Genomic DNA, 14569 nt, shown 5'->3' with positions numbered 1-14569 from the left:
CTATCTCTTGTGCCTTATTCTCCTGCATTTCTTTAAGTGATTTTTCTGTTTCCATTATACGGGTTTCTAGGTTATTCATGTTCCCCTGTATTTCTTTAAGAGATTCATTTATGTCCTTTTTGTGTTCTTCTAGCAGCATCATGATCAGTGATTTTAAATCCAAATCTTGTTTCTCTGGTGTGTTGGCATAACCAGGACTTGCTGAGAGTTTGGTTCAGATGCTGCCATATTGCCTAGATTTCTGTTAGTAGCGTTCCTGCGCTTGCCCTTTGCCATCTTGTTCTCTGGAGTTAGTTAGTCTTGTCCCTGGCTGGTGTTTGGGCCTCGCAGTGGCTCTGGGGCTATTACTGCAACACTATATGGCTGGGTTTCTCCTGTAGCAGATTGTTGATGTGCTGTCTTCCTCTTGGGTGCCCTTGCAGCTCTAGTGTGCTTTGCCCCAGATTGTGTCTGTGAACCAGATGGAGTCCGTTTGCACCTTCAGGGAGTGCTGATGGTGTATGCTGCCGGGACCTTTTCCGCATGCTGATCACTCTGCTGGGCAGCCGATCTCCCAACTGGGTTGGTGCACACAAGGCTAGCCTGGTTGCTCAAGCCCTGGGTCCAGGTAAAAGCCTGGGAGGCCAAGGTCAGAGCAAAGTTCTCCTCGGGCTATGACTGTTAATTGGGTCTGTCAGGTGGCCAGGATGGCGGGCGTGTACGCTCGTGCTCCCTGAAAGTGCTGGGAGAGTCTGCTGGGCTAACAACCTCCTGGGTGGGTAGACACACAGATGGCCCACCAAGCCGCCCAGTTCTTGGGGTCAGTCCAGGGCCTGTTGGGGCCTAGACCCCCGCTTTGTTAGCCTCAGGCTATGCCTATTAGCTGGCTTTGCCTGCTAAAGCTCTCTGGCGTCCTGTAGGCAAAACGGTGGCATGCGCGCAGGCCCGGGCAAAAAAACCCTCCTGGCTGGGTTGGCACCCCGATGGCCCCCCGAACAGCCCAGGGCCTGGGTTCAGGACAACGTCGGGCTTAGACCCCCGCAATGTTGGCCTCAGGTTATGTTTGTGTACCTCAGTCTGTCCGATCTCTCTGGAGTCTAAAACCAAAATGGAGGTGAGTCTCTCCAGACTGGCGGGAGGCAGAGTTCTGAAGTGGCTTCTGTGCGGTGAAAGGCACTTTAAATCCACAGCTGCTTGCAGCCCGGCTGGACAGCGAAGGTCAGTGGTCGTGGGCGCAGGGCCTAACTGGACCCTCTGTCGCCTTGGTTCCTCTGCTGATAGCCCTTCAGTTGGACCAGCCACTGCTGCACTGCCGCAACCACAGCCACCGCCACTGCTGCTCTTCGACTCACCCGAAAGGACATTTAACTGGGGCTGGCTTACAGCTTCAGTGGTTCAGTCCATTATCATCAAGGCAGGAGCATGGCAGTGTCTAGGCAGGCATGGTGCAGGCAAAGTTGAGAGTCCTATATCTTCATTGGAAGGCTGCTCACTTCCAGACAGCTAGGACAAGGATATTCCAGGCAAGTATTTTTATCCAACCAAATACATTCCTAGACCTGTAATGTATAGATATTAAATTTTAAATGTTTTAAGCTTACGTGGAAAATACATGCTCTAAAATTTTCAATGCATTCTTAATAAATTACTAGTGTTTGGAGACTTTGGAAGTAATTTCTTCCAAAAGAAATTTTGTTTTTCCAAAACAAAAACTTTTGTTTAGTATCATAGATTTCTTTTTCCTTCTCTTGAACTTTTCACATAATGAAGTATGAAATAAACAAAGTGTTGCCTCTCAGTATTATTAATTCTCTGAAACTTTTTAAAAAAAATCACCAAATTATTTGTGTCATTTCATTCAAAGGGTCATTTTAACAAGTAGCAAATATAGCAACTGATTTGCTTTACAGAACCCATAGGGCTTTGTTGTTTTATCAGAGAATAAGAAAATTACAATTGAATATTGATTCTGCAAGCAGAATTAAAACTCAAATACATTCTACTTAAACCTGATAATGAACATGTAGATAATGAAGCAGGATACAATTGAACCTAATGAGCAATGCTGTAGAGGCACTGAGGGGAGAAAGTGGATTCACCATATCTGTGTGTCTCTGAACACCAATATGCTCAAGAACATGAGTTATTAGAAGTCTAGGGGATAAAAAAAAATACCTAGTACCTCATATATTCCATGTTGTAAAAGCTTTGTGCATCTTCCACCCAATATTTGTAGCAGTTGTATTGTCTTTATGTTCACATCCTTATTCCTACAACTCTTATTTTGGACATTATAAAGAATATTCTTCCTACAATAGTTCAACAAAGAAATGTAGAACCTCTGATTCTCTAAAAAACATATCCAACAAAGTATAATGACAATTAAAATGTAATATGTTATTTTCATTTCTATAGAAAATACACATGTACCATAATACATAACAGAGGTAGGGACATGGCTTTTGATGTAGAAGGGACTGGTGGGGAAAAAACGTTATAAAAGTCTTAAGTAAATGTCAAAGATCTCTGCTATTTTAGGTTTAATGAAAGGCCTGGGTCTGGAGTAGAAAGAAGGGAGAAATCTGTTTGATATCAGCATAGGAGGCTGGTAAGCTATCATTTCCACTCTAGGAAGGCAGATGCTTGAGATCCACAGATGCCAAGGTAGCAATTTCTTAACGAACAGAATAAATCAGTCTATAAGGAATACAGTTTGGAAGGGGCAGTATTTAAACTCTACAGCTATGTCTTCTCTATTCTGCAAAGACAAACCACAGTTTTCATATAATCTACAAGTTTGGGAAAAATTACCTGTATACCTGAAAGGAGCTTTCAGTGACTCTATAGTTGTCAGCAGGAACATCATGCATTTTGTAGGAATGCGGAAGGTAGAAGGTTGCATAGAACTGTTGATTTTGTTTTTGATGGATACCCTCTTATCCTGCTCATTATGGTTATATCTTTTGCTACATTTTATAAATAAAAATGAATACAGGCAGTATAATAAAAACTGGCAGCCACAGATAATAATATGCAAATTCAAGGTAGGCAGGAGTAGGAAATAGACCTTATGATAGTGCCAGATGCTCCAGAGTTTCTGCTTTCACCATGCCAGGGCCCCGATCTATACAGAATTTATAAGGAATAAATAGTAAAACAATTCAGTGTTCCTCAAAAAATTATTACATTAAAAATGCAATATTCAAAAATGCATTTGGCATTTAAAACTATAATTTAATTCACAACAGAAACATTCTACAGCCTAAACACTTGACATTTCAGAAAATTATTGTCAATTTATCACCAAGCCTTGCAGCAAAATAATCTTCCACTTTCCCTATTATGTTGCTGGCCAAGAAAATGGTTATCTGTTGTTACTACAAAATAGTCAATGTGCTTTAGGTAACAAGGGAACATGAAGTAATTTTAAAATCAAAAAAATAAAACTTAAAACTCAATTTACAGCAGTAAGCTTTAGAAAGCTAGTTTAGTCTTTGTAATTCTTTTTAATTTTAATGGTAGTAAAATGGTGTGGCATTAGCACGCATTCAGAAATACTCAGTGATCTAAATTGTGTTAGATTTGGAGGTACTCAATGTTACATTGGGAAAGACAGATATTTAATCAGCACTCAATATGCAAAAAAGGAAGACATTTTGCCTGAAAGATACTAGGGAGCTGGAAGCAGAAGGGATATTAGGAGAAAAGTAGTTAAGAGCAATATAAATTATCTAAGAGTCATGGCAATACCTAGTAAGTTGGTAACGTATCACATGGATTTATACAGTGGTGATTTAAAAGAAATTTCACCTTTGAGTGAATCTATTTTCAAAAGAACAGCAATGCAAATGTATCTCAGGCAACGGTTGGGTCCTGAGCATGAAGACTTACATAGGAAAGTAAAATGTTCAATAATGGTATCATAGGAAAACAGTCTTTTAAAGATATTTAAAACAAGTAAATGTTAATTTTAAGGGAAATGTGTCTTTATCAACATCAGAAAAAATTAAGCCTGGGGAACTGAAGCAGAAACATTAAAGAAAGTGTGTTGTATTTCAAACATCCTTGAATCCAGTGGGAAATTGATAAATACTCAAATGAAGAGCAGACCAGACAGCCATGTTAAGAGTGCTTAAGAGTATGGGGACTTTTAAGTTGGAATAGACACATTTTGCATAATGTGATGGATATGAGCCTTTAAGAAACAATCTTCCCTGTAGACTTGTGTATTTGAGAATCAGGTATTCAGATAGTATGAGGCTATAAAATCTGTAGATGAAGATTTGGAGGAAGTACATCACTGAGGACAGGACTTGGGGTTTATAAATTTATCACTCTCTTGTTCTGTTTCCTGTGAGTGTGTAAATATATGATTAGACATCTTGCTTGTGCCACTTGCTATGCTTTCTCAGCTATGAAGTGCTCTATCCCCCCGGGAGCATAAGACAAAATAAACTCTCCCTTGTGTTGCTTTTGTTCATAATAATTTTGTCACAGAAAAAACAAAATGGGAAAACAACTAACATACTCTGTCCCTTCCATCCCTCCTTTTCTTTCTTTTTTTACTTCTTTCTCCATGTCTTTTTTTTTCTTTATATCCTTTCAGGATTTCTTCATACAATGTATCCTAGGATTTAATGCACAACCACCCAGCCTTGGTCTCCTATGTACTTTGGTACAGACATATGCTATGGTGTCTACCTTTTATTCCTACCACTGTCTAAAATGAGAAAGATCATGTTGACACTGTAGATTCAAGCAATACATGTTCTGGCCTACTGAATGGTTGAATCTTGTTATGGGTTCCTCACATGGCTGCTCATGGGAAAGTTGTAAATGGCAGGAAGTAGCCTGTAGTTGGAGGAAATAGATCTATGAGAGTACATCTTCTTAATTTCTTTCTACCTTTGCTCCTCTCTACCTCCTCCTCTCCTCTACCTGTATGCCATAATGTAAGCAAGTAACCTCTTTGTTTCACTATGATTCTCATAAACATATGGGAATAATATTAATGACTGGGAAAATGTACACCAAAGTTAACCTTTTCTACAAAGGATGGATGTAGCATACAGAAAACTGTGACAGCTATATGCTATTGGTATTCAATACATGCTTCATGCCAGAAATTGAAGAGAATATCAATATAAAATGAGAAAAAAGAGGTCCTGTGTGGAACAGGGAAGTACTCCAAGGAAAAAGTGATTATGAGTCTGTATTTATTCTTTCTCAGTTATTTTTACAAAATGTTTTACATTTATATAGAAAAAGGTGATTTCAATAGATAGTTATACTAGCACTACCCTCTAGGATCTCAAAACTCAAGCTGTTCTTGCTTTTACAAGAAGACAGGTAATAAAGAGCATACGCAATACTGTATTAATGGTTTAGCTTATGATGTGCAAAGAACTATAGTATTGAACTCACTCTTTATAACTGTGTTGACTATTTAGTTCTAGCAACAGCAGAAACAAGTTGTTTCTATGTAGAGCAAACATACATTGTTTAAAATAACAGCAATAGCTGATATATGAGAACAAAAGTGCCAATTCCATATAACATCTTTTGCTCATAAAATTGTGCTTTCAGTCCATCTGACAAATTGTTTTTCTTGGTAATATGAAGCATCACTGAGCTCTAGGGAATGAAATGAAAATAAAACTTCTGCCGAAACTATGTAGTTTGAAACTATTGTAGTTGATTTCTCTGTGTCTTAAATGGCTCAGTGGATTAAAATGTAGTGCCTTGAAAGTAGAAGAAGTGGGGGGAAATATATATATAGTTCTTCATAAGAAATAGCAAATACAGTTTATTTTGTTAATAACATCATGGTGTCATCATCTTTCATTTAATGTTTTAACTAACAAATAAAAAACAGATATATTGCATTAAGTGTATAAAACAAAAATATATGTTAACATTACTGCTAAAGTAGATTGAATGGATTTCACAGTCTCACAGAAGTATAATTTGGTATAAAAAAGTATATATTTGTAGAATAGTTTTCCCAAAAGCTATAATCATCATCACAGTTGGATTTATTATTTACTTTAGGAATCCCCTAATTAAAATAATATCATAAATAACCCATACATAAAAAGTAAAAATAAAAAGTATAAGCACACCATAAGAAATTATATATTAAATTATATTAAATATGTTATTATATTAATTATTATATATTAATAAATATATTAATGAATATATTAATATTATATTATCTCTGGGCTTTTTTGTTTTCTTGATTGGGCAATTTGCTTAGAAAACTATGCATGCTTCTTTTGTGATTTTTTTATTACATATGTAATAATGACCTTTCAGTGTGACTTTCATATTATTTTCTAAGCCATAATTGGATGACAAGTATGGTCATGATGATAACACTAACTTTAGATGTCAATCATTGTTATATCATAGCAGAATGCACAGGCATCACATTAGTTTTCCCCTCTTTAACAAGCCCATAGTCATTTACTCTACTTAACTGATAATATTCATGTTTTTATATTATTTTAATGTGACTTTTCAAACTAATAACTATCATTATTAAAAAACATTGAAGAAGTTAATATTTTTATTAAATATTTAATTTTAAATATTGATTAGTAAAGAAATAGATATATATTCTCAGCTATCAATGTGTGAATATCACCATTTCCTTTTTGTAGTTTTTCAATTTTGCATGTTTTCAAATTTTGACAACAAAAGCCAAAACTGCAGAAATCAACAAGCCTGGATTCTGGGGCTCACTGACAGTGAATTGACATTCAGAGAGCCTGAATGGTTGTCACCTTGGCCCTCTCTATATTTGTTGAACTTGTGTAGCTTTCTGTTTCTACAGAACTGGTAACATAGAGAGCAGAGCAGTATCTGCTGCTTTTGCCAGATCTGATGACCCTTTTACTCCCACTGGTTTCCCTAGGCCATCCTTAAACTCTGGGCGTACCTAGCCTATTGCAACTCAATATTCTGTGTGTGGCTGATACCTTTGGGAGGACTGCCCTTTCCTGAAGGGAAAGGAGTGGAAGGGAAGGAGGGAGGTGGAGGTGAGAAAGTTAGAGGAGAGTGTGGAGGGAAACTTTGAGATGTAATATATGAGAGAAAAAATTGAGATATTAAAACAAAATTTAAAGTATTTTGCTTTGTTAAAGTATTACATAGTTTACTTGATTTCAACATCAAGAGTAACATTGTGCTTCCTTCTTCTTGGGAATCATTTGATATGTGAATTGTGTCTTGCGTATTCAGGGAAAGGGGAAATCCTTTGGAATGTAAACAAAGAATATAGAAATTTAAAAGAAAGAAAGAAAGAAGAAGAAGATGAAGAAGAAGAAGAAGATGAAGAAGAAGAAGAAGAAAAGAAGATGAAGAAGACGAAGAAGAAGAAGAAGAAGACAAAGAAGAAGAAGAAAAGAAGATGAAGAAGACGAAGACAAAGAAGGCGAAGAAGAAGAAGAAAAAAAGAAGATGAAGAAGACGAAGACGAAGAAGACGACAAAGAAGAAAAGAAGAAGATGAAGAAGATGACAAAGAAGACAAAGAAGAAGAAGAAGAAGAAGAAGAAGAAGAAGAAGAAGAAGAAGAAGAAGAAGAAGAAGAAGAAGAAGAAGAAGAAGAAGAAGAAGAAGAAGAAGAAAAGAAGAAGAAGAGGAAGAAGAAGGAAGAAGGAAGAAGAAGAAGAAGAAGAAGAAGAAGAAGAAGAAGAAGAAGAAGAAGAAGAAGAAGAAGAAGAAGAAGAAGAAGAAGAAGAAGAAGAAGAAGAAGAAGAGAATAACACTGTGTAAGTTTTCAATATTTTCTTCTTATCTAGGGTTTTTGTTAATCAGAAGTTATGCATTTTAGCATTGAGTGATAATTTACCTATGAATATCTGAAATACACTTTCAGTTTTCTTTCTTTATTTTTTCTGAAATGACTGTCTAGAATTAGAGTAATGTTTTCCTTATAGTTTTACAGAATTAATTTTCTAACTTTAGTGAAAATTTCTTTAATTCTACAACAATACATGTACTGATTTTTTTCTCTCTCTTTTTGTAGAGATTTATTTGTTTGTTATGTATACCGTGTTCTGCCTACATATATACTTGCAAACCAGAAGAGGGCACCAGGCCACATTATAGATGGTCATGAGCCACTATGTAATTGCTGAACCAGGACCATTGGTAGAACATCCAGGGCTCTTAAGCTGTGATCCATCTTCAGTCCCTCTTTCTTCTTTTTTCCCCCTAACAATGGCTATCATTCATTGCTTGAACTTTGAAACATGTTATTGGTAATATATATAAAATCTTTGTAAATGTAACTTTCCTGCCAATGTTTTCCTAAACTGTTTTGTATTTTTACATTGCTAATCTATTTCTTGATTTTTTTTAAAAAGTCTTCTCTATAATACCATAATTATATTCAAAATCTAATTATGCATTATTTGTATCCACTTAAGATTATGAACATGAAAATTCTGATCACATGGCTCATTTGTTTAAATGGCAGGTTGGGTTTGATCCACAATACTACATAAAAGTTGGTATGATAGTATAAAAATGTAATCCCAGTAATGTGAGTCTTAGACAGAAGGATTAGTTAATGTCACACTTAACTACAGAATGATTTCAAGGTCAGCCTAGTGTACATGAGATTCCGTCACACACACACACACACACACACACACACACACACACGCCTTGCTTCCATGTTTCAATATCTAGTCTTTAGCATATATTCAACTTATATATTATTTTGTGTATTATCGTTAATTTCTGTCTCTTCCCATGATGTTTTCCTCTTATACAATTAACCCTGATAGTTTTATAGAATGAGGAAAGGGAATTCAAGAACATAGTCTCTTGAGAGTTGGGTGTTGTTTCAGATAAAAGTATATGAATCTACTATTTTGTATGAATTTATAAGACCAACCCTCCTTTGTATGCCTCTCTTTATGGAGTCCTGGGTTATTGCTGTGGTTTGTCAGGTCAAACAGCTCATGTTATTCAAAATTAGAGCATAGAATCTCTTCACTTTTAGCCTTTTCTTGTTCTGAAGGCTATGCTCATATTAGTCATATTTTTTATTCTTTAATATTAATGGATTATACCACCAAATGATGTGTGTTTTGGGGATGATTCATAGAGTATTGTCACCTCTAAAAGGGTCTCATTCTAAAACCTTATCATAGTTTACATCAAGTTTCATAAGTAATACTTTATAGAGCTTAAATTCTCTTGTTTCACATAGTTCCCTCTTATTACCATGTGAAAAAATTACCTATTCTCTTTTTTAAATTATTCTATTTGTTATTATTTATCTTACTTATTTCCTGTGAAATATTTCATCACATACAATGTTTATATGCAATCTTTATCACTATTCTTCTTCAGTCCATGAGTAGTTTATCTATAATAGAATAATTTTAACAATGTTATTGAATAAAGTTTATTTACTCAGGATCAAATTATCTATAAAGGAATGGCACAATAATTATGATTATACTGTTATATGTATAAATATGTTTATATATGCATATGTATATACATTTACACAAATGTACATGTGCCCAAAGATACACATACATACCTATTTGTATATGTATGTGTGTCAATACAGCTATGTCTGGGTGTATATTTTCAACTTCTCAAGAGGAGTACCAATATCAAGCAATAATATTTGCAATGTTATTCAAAGATATTCTAAAAAGTTTCAAGTTATTAGAATCTAGATTTAGAAAGTATGTTAAGAAAGCCTTAATTTGAAAGAAGTAAATGATAAAAATATTAACAAATATACTTTAGATTAAAATCTGAAAAAACTAAAATAAAAAGTGATATGATATTTTAAAACTTATGTTGAGGACAAACATTATAAGAAATGCAACTGATGGAAATCCATTTTTAATTTTTTACCTAGTAGAAACTTCAATTTTTAGTTTTTCCCCCAAGTTTCACTAAACAAGCCTGTAAGTAAACATTTTTATTTGAATGGCAAATCTCAAAATCAGTAAAAGCTAGGTTAAGTCTTTAGAAATGGTTTGTACCTTGAGAAGATTTCAACACAAAAGCTATGTATACAAACAATGCACTATTCATAAAATAATCATTTTGAATTACTATTTCTAGATAATTCAATGTAATAAATTGAAAACTGACTTTCTGATGGAGATAGGGAATATGCCGATATGGAGGATTTGTAGAATATTTAACAGTGTTTGTTTAGTTTAAAACTCTCAGGAAAAACATCAGCTTTAAACATGTTAAATTTTCTGTGATGCATGGTAGCATCTTTATTTACAGGTAGAAACGTTGCCTAACAATCCTTTGGTATTTTAACTCAAAGGGAACAGAGCCCATTGAGTGGGCTCATTGAATGAACCAAATGGAATCTATCAAATGACACATGTAGCATTTGAAAACATAGGGGAGTACAAAGGATATGAGAACAAGAATCTTAAGAGCCCTGCTTGTTTAGGTTTGGGCTCTCAAAGATCTAGCTTTAGCCAGAGCTCTTGTTGAGAGGCTTAGCTTAATGCACTGCCTAATGGCTTTGCATTTCAAGCCCGACACACTCCATTACAGAGCATATATTATACTGCCTGGGTACAGGCTATGAGACAGAACTGCATCAACAGTCACATCCTCAACCCAAACACATGAAAATTTAATGCTGCAGAGGGATGAGCTATATTCTGAATCTACACAAACTACTTATTATCTCTTCTTTTAAAAATGGATATCAAAGGATCAATGAAGAACCATATAGAATATAAAAGATAAAAGCTCTTTTGAGTGGAATACATTAATTGTAGTTGTATGTTTTCCACATAGATGCTCATTTGCAGTAAGGTAAAAGAAATCAGTTTTCTTCTGTGCCCTCTATGATTAACTAATTTTCAAATTACTGACCTTTACAAAATTGAGTGAAATTCTCCAGTCATGGTAAAGAAGTTAGAGGCTAGGAGATAGTCCCTCATGCTGGTTAGTATGGAAGCTCACAGAAGAACCAAAGCATTACTATTAATAATGCAATATGAAACCCATTATGTAGAATTATCTTGGAATACAATCAATGTGCTATTTTAAGTTGGAGATAGGAATACAAAGAACAAGTCCAATTGTTATCTCTGCTAACGTGGTAATGTTAGAAAGCACTATTTACAACTTGACTGTAGGCTATCCTAGAGCTAAAATTATTCATATACTAAATCTTGGTTTTGGTTGTTTGGTTTTGGTTCTTTGAGACAGGCATTCTCTGTATAGCCCTGGCTGTCCTGGAACTCACTCTGTAGACCAGGCTGGCCTTGAAGCAAAACCTGCCTGCCTCTGCCTCCTGAGTGCTGGGATTAAAGGTGTGCGCCACCACTGCCCGGCTCATACCAAATCTTATAGAATAAATTGAGATGTGCAACAGATATGCTTCTAATAATAATTATGTCCTTGTTCCTTCTAAGAGTACCCATTTTCACCAGTAATTCTAATTATATTGCAGTGTTGGGAGAGTGCTGTTAATTGCAGCAGAAGGCTTATTGTACTCCTGCCACTCACTAGGTTCACAGTGAAAAAGTGGCCTCCAGAGTAAGAAATTGCTGATACCAGGAGCTTGCATCTGCAGAAATGAAGCCTCCCAACCTTTCATTGGTTTTCAGGCATAATTGTTCAAGCATACTGCATTCCAAATACACAAAACATGCATTGATTTCAAATCTATATGACTATATACAATCTTATGCTATTTAGGATTCAGAAGAAAATATTCTACTTAGTTTAAATTGGATCCTCTTTGAGGGGTTTCTACTGGAAAGTTGTCTATACCTCAGTGGAAGGCTCTATATCCATATGTATTGTAGGCATTACAAACTAGACTCAATTAAAAATATAGAGAGATCAAAAAGTTGGAAGTTCCATGTGTTAGGAGGGAGGGTTTAGGGTGATGAATATGTCTAAGATGCACTGTATATATGTATATTTTTCAAAAAATAAATAAAAATATTATTTTAAGGACCCAAACAACTATCTTTAAAGGAGACTTAATAAAATGTATATTTCCCCTGGCAAGGGGCAAAGAGATACTTTGTTGTTGGTGCTGTTCTTATATCAGTGAGGGGCAGAGCAAAAAGGCAGTTAGTTGTTTATCCTAGCTTGATGCCTGGTTTGGTGGCCAAAAGTATTTTATGCCTAAGACTCATAAAAATCATACCAAATCAAACCAAATCAAATCTAAACAGTGCAGCATAGAAGAAGGAAAACAGAAAGAGACCTGAGGACAGCCATGCCACTCACAGACCTGCCCCTCAATTTATGGAACAGGAAGACCATAGACACCTGCTTCTTATAGGCCACCCAGTGAGGATGTAGTATATTATCCAGGGGCCTGTCAACCTACAGCCATGGTGAGGTCCTATTGGGAGCTCCTGCTAAGGGCTATTTCTGTGTGCATGACTTCATGATGGCGGAGGTAGGCATCACTGCCCTTGGATCATATTACAACTAAAGAATAGGGGGAAGTTCCTTGTCAATGCCAGTGACCACGCTGATAATTGCCCCTCCCCAAACTGGATGTGGTGCTATGGAGACCTAGCTTCATATCTCACAGCTGGAAGCACTTGGGAGAGAGGGCCCTGTTCCGTACTGTGGCAGCACAATGAAGATGGCCTTGATGGCTGGAGTGTGTGAGAGTTGGCACTGAGGACATGAGTGTAGGAGAGCTGAGTGTGTCTGGCATGAGGCAGGAAGAACACAAAAGTGATGCTGGCCTTGGGGTCATGAAAGTGGGTGATCTGGCCTTTCTCTCACAGCCTGCAGCACACAGGACAGTGGACCCTGCACTTTTCCTGGCTAGCACAGTGGTACTGGCCCTGGTCAAGGGGGCACATGGAGATGGGTGAATGAGCCCTGAGGAAAACAGGGAGAGCTGGACCCACCATTCATCTATCATGCAGGGGTGATGTCCTCTACTCTCCCTACTTACCATGTGTGGTGGTCAGGAAAGCTGTCCCTGTCGCTTACCAGTTATAACACTTGGGAGAGTGGAGATGGTCAAGCATCTCACAGGATGGAGCACTTGCAAGAGTAGGCCCCCACACCTTGACTAGACAACACAGTGGACTGGCTCTGAAGGCATGGGTGTGAGTGATCCAAATTAGGGTATAAGAGCAGGAGGGCTGATCCTACTTCCTGCTGATGGCAGCACTGAGTGATCTAGCTAGAGCAGTGCTGGAGAACTTTCTCTGATGGTGTGGATAGGGGAGAACTGGTAGACTGACCAGCTCTGCTATCCAGACCCAGATCCAGTGCTCTAAGATGGCCCACCATCAAAACCTATATCACCTGAGAATGGTTGGGATGCATGAAATGCTCAATCCTGCTGATCAAAGCTACAGGATTTTCACGAGATAGGGAAACAACAGGATAACTTGGAGGAGTCCTAATGAGGATACAATATTGATAGTGTTACAGAAGCCAGAGATTATGAACCAGAACACTGACTCATTGAATGAAAATTTATAAGTGGAGTTGTATAGACAGAAAGTTGTATTTTAGAACACATTATGACACACTACAGTTTTCACAATAAGATTTTTCTATGGTTTTTTTTGTTTTCTGTTTTTCTTTGTTTTGTTGTTTTTGTTTGTGTGTTTTTTATTTGGGGGAGATTTTGCAAGGATGAAAGGTGGATATAAGGACACAGGAAGATGAGCTGGACTGGGGTGCATGATGTGAAATTTATGAAAGATCAATAAATAGTTAAAAGATTTTCTTTTAAAAAAAATACTTTGTTCAACAACCCAGTTGATTCATAGAACCATTTAAGATCTTGTTCTTTAGATCTTCTTATATAGCCTGACAGGTATTCTTACATACACATTTAAAATTAATAACACAGTAAAAGTAACTAATTTGTAATTTATTGTTGTATTAAATGAATTTCAGTTACCTGTTAAGAGAACATTTTCTTTTCCTTTCAACAATATGAAATTTATGAGACCAGAATAGTGGCAATGTTTTCATGATGCTTACATAAATAGCTTTATTATTATATGTAGGAAATTTTGTATTCATATAACAGTCTTCACAATCTATTCTCCCACAGTTATTTTAATTTGAGAATAAAGATAAAGTTGCATAAACAATTAAAGCCATCTAATACACTTTTACTAAAATTTAGGAAGCAGAAAACTCAGAGGGCAAAATGCAGAATTCAAGTTATTGCATGTAATTAACCCAAGATTAAGAGAATATTTTTTTTTGCACAGTGAAAGCTTAGTGATGCTTTAATTAATTTGGAGGCATTGAGCTTAGAGAAAATTATAGGCTTTCAGGAAAGCTAACTCTGTGAGACAATTTCATTAGTATAGATTTTTAGACATTTAGTCAGATATATAACATAAAATTGTAGGGTTTGTTGTGTGAATCTCTGTAGTTGAGAATTTCCATCCTATGTGTGAGGTCTTGGGTTCAAGCCTCCATACCACCAAAATAAATGAAAATGAAAATGATAATATTGTAACATACAGGTAGTTTATTATCACTTTAGTATGAATTAGCAAAGGTCATGAGGTCGGCATCTTACATTTTTTTTATCTCATTTAAACAGTTAGCAAATAATC

General features: G+C 36.1%; 1 non-coding gene across 1 annotated transcript; it reads left to right on the top strand.

Moving 5' to 3' along the window:
* Positions 1 to 12005: 12005 nt before the first annotated feature.
* On the top strand, positions 12006 to 12150 carry LOC127669075 (small nucleolar RNA SNORA48). The gene has a single exon (XR_007974282.1). It is a non-coding gene; the product is annotated as a small nucleolar RNA SNORA48 (small nucleolar RNA).
* Positions 12151 to 14569: the final 2419 nt, after the last annotated feature.

The sequence above is a fragment of the Apodemus sylvaticus genome, chromosome 18 (genome assembly GCF_947179515.1).
Source record: "Apodemus sylvaticus chromosome 18, mApoSyl1.1, whole genome shotgun sequence".
NCBI classification, from domain to species: Eukaryota; Metazoa; Chordata; class Mammalia; order Rodentia; family Muridae; genus Apodemus; species Apodemus sylvaticus.
This window is presented reverse-complemented; position numbering and strand designations above follow the sequence as displayed.